This window comes from Monodon monoceros, unplaced genomic scaffold, assembly GCF_005190385.1.
Source record: "Monodon monoceros isolate NGI ecotype Baffin Bay Population unplaced genomic scaffold, NGI_Narwhal_1 Super_Scaffold_9, whole genome shotgun sequence".
NCBI lineage: Eukaryota > Metazoa > Chordata > Mammalia > Artiodactyla > Monodontidae > Monodon > Monodon monoceros.
In genome coordinates, this window is record NW_021703786.1 from 35,912,765 (window position 1) to 35,915,921 (window position 3,157).

General features: G+C 44.7%; 1 non-coding gene across 1 annotated transcript; it reads left to right on the forward strand.

Annotated features, from left to right (window-relative positions):
• Positions 1-1,476: 1,476 nt before the first annotated feature.
• On the forward strand, positions 1,477-1,549 carry TRNAE-CUC. The gene has a single exon. It is a non-coding gene; the product is annotated as a tRNA-Glu (tRNA).
• The last annotated feature ends 1,608 nt before the right edge of the window (positions 1,550-3,157 follow it).

Sequence of the window (3,157 nt, forward strand, 5' to 3'; positions counted from 1 at the left end):
GAACCCAAAGTCCTTTCTCCCTAATTTCTCTCCTCCCTGCCCGGTGATCAGGCAGTCCCCGTGTCCCGGCTCTCACGTCCTTCTGCCTGGCTCTCGTATCTGCCGGCATCCTCTGAGGAGGGCGGCCGCAGGAAGAGGGCTGAGGAACTCTTGCGCACAGACAGGATGGATGTGGGGAAGAGAGTGACATGAGAGAGGGAGAGGAAAAAGGCGAGAATCCCCATCTCCAAGGACACGGGACCACAGGAAAATCCCCGTCGTTTATACTGATAATGGATTCAGTCTGGAGAACTAATAAAGCGAGAAAAGAAAAAAAAAAGGTGTTGGTTCAGTAACGTCACCACAAATTACAGTTGATTAAGCAGAATGCTGTCACCTGGGTCTGATTACCACGTGTCTCCTTGACAACCCGGAGTGTCATCAGGAGTGTGGCAGAGACGGGACCTCGCTCCTCGTTACACTTTGTGAGGACAGGTATCCTGTCTGCTCAGTCTGGGCAGTGTGGCCAGAGCTTCAGCGTTAGAAGGGACTCGAAAAGACCCCTATTTACGGCAAAACGAAAACATAATTAACACTGTTATTTGTTCTACAGGAAAGCTGTTAAGACAGTAAATCCAAAGGGTTCTCATGACAGGAAATAATATACTATTTTTCTTTCTCTTCTAGTTTGTATGTATATGGTGATGGATGTTCACCACTAAATTTATTTTAATCATTTCATGGCGTAGTTAAGTCACATCATTATGCTGTATGCCTTCAACCTATACAGTGCTGTAGGTCAACTATTTCTCAGTAAAACTGGAAGAAAACACACACACTCAAATGTAAAGTATAAAAGCACAAGCCATAGACTCAAAAAAAAAAAAAAAAAACTAAAACAAGACAACTGTGTCTTAAGTCCTGCCCGTGGTCCCTCCGTTTCCGGTTTCTGATGTGAGGTCACACCAAATAGCCACAGGGGCTGCTGAGGTAGCTGACCAGCCCTGGCCGAGTTCTAAAGAAGCTGGAGCGAGAAATGAGATGCTAACTTCACTTCCAGAACGAGAGTCGAGGGCCATGCTAAACCAGGCCGCCGGGGACAGGAGCCCCCACCAGCCAGGGCAGCAAGGCTGTGGAGCTGGGCACGTGCAGGAGGAGAGCTTCCTGCCTTTGGCTTGGAGGGTGTGGGTTTAGTGGAACTGTGGGCCTGGGATCTCCTGACCTCCCTTTGATGGTGGGTGTGAAGTTGACATCTCCCAATCTCCAGCACTCTTCCCCAAAGCTCCCCAGTTATACCACCACGTAAACACACACGCTTGTTTTGCAAACACAGCTTCAAAACACCCTTCAGCCTTCCCTTCTGCCAGAATGATGCCCCAAAGTTCCTCCCATATGGAAAACTGGGAGGGACCCCATAAGTAGTGAAACGGGTTTCCCTGTAGAGAGGGGGAATAAAACAACAAAATCTATGCATTAAAAAAAGCTAAACTTGGGGATTCCCTGGTGGTCCAGTGGTTAGGACTCGGTGCTCTCGCTGCCGAGGGCCCAGGTTCAATCCCTGGTCTGGGAACTAAAATCCCACAAGCAATGTAACGTGGCCAAAAAAAAAAAAAAAAAAAAAAAAGCTAAACTTATGGTTGAACAGGGGTAGGGATAGATTCCGAGTTTGGGATTGACATGTATACACCACTCTATTTAAAATAGATAACCAACAAGGACCTACTGTACAGCACAGGGATCTCTGCTCAATACTCTGTAATAACCAAAATGGGAAAAGAATTTGAAAAAGCATAGATACCTGTGTACGTATAACTGAATCACTTTGCTGTACACCTGAAACCAACACAACATTGTAAATCAACTACACTTCCATATAAAATAAAATTAAAAACAAAAAGCTAAACTAAACTAAATGGAAACACTTGAATGATTAACTGTGGTTATCTTTGGTTGGTGGGAAAAAGCCTGAGTTTTTTCTCATGTTCTTTTCTTCAACTTCCAAATGTGCTCTAATGCATGTACTGTATAGTCATTTTATGCTGAGAAAAATATGAACTAAAATCTTTAGAGACACTGTGGCCCTCAAAAGCAAGCTGCTTTGACTGTCCTCCACAAGGATCGAGTGGGCTGTCTCTGTGCAGACAGAGTCCCCGGGAGGAAGCCCTGCCTCCACAGAGGGCAGGTTCCTGCACGAGCCCCAAGAAGACTTCTGCGGGCACCTCAGCTCTGGCCCCTCCAACACTCCCTTAAAGAGCTCTGCATTAAAAAACAAAAACACACTAAACGGAAACAGACAGGGTCATGTGAAAAAGCCAGATCCCATTATCCTCCAACTCAGTTAAATGGTGGGAAAATAGAGACACATCCAGGCATTCTGTGTTTCACTTTGAAGTCTGAACCTGTGCTTCTGAGTCTCTTTCTGGGTCCCTTGTCTCTCCCTCCTGTCTTTCCCACCAGATACAAAGTATCTGCCGGCTACAAATACGTATCTTGTGAGACAGCTCAGACACAGTAGACGGTTTTCACCATCAATGCCTTTCACAAGCTCTGATCTTTGTGTCTTTAACACATTCAAAGCTTTCGTGACCACATGAGCCAGCAATTCCACTCCTAGGTATAGACCTAAGAGAACTAAAAACATATGTCCACACAAACGTTGGTCCGTGAATGTTTATAGCACCATTATTCATAAAAGCCCAAGGATGGGAACAACCTAGATGTCTATCAACTGATGAATGGTTAAAGGAAGTGTGGTATATCCATACAATGGAATATTACTTGGCAATAAAAAGAATGAAGTACATGACAACATGGACGAACCTTGAAAACACGATCCTGAGTGAAAGGAACCAGACACAAAAGGCCACTTAACATATGATTTCCTTTATAGGAAATGTTCTGAATGGGGAGATCTACAAAGACAGAGAGTAGATTAGCAGTTGCCAGGAGCTGGGGGATGGGGGCTAGGGAGTTTCTCTTGGAGGTGATGAGAATGCTCTCAAATTAACTGTGCTGGTGGCTACACGGCTCTGTGAATGCACTAAACATCACTGAACTGCTGGCTCTAAATGAGTGGATTGTATCGTATCTGAATTATATCTCAGTAAGGTTGTTTTTGAAAAGCTTTAGCTATTTTATTCATAAGTAAATCAATAAACCTCACACACGCACATACATG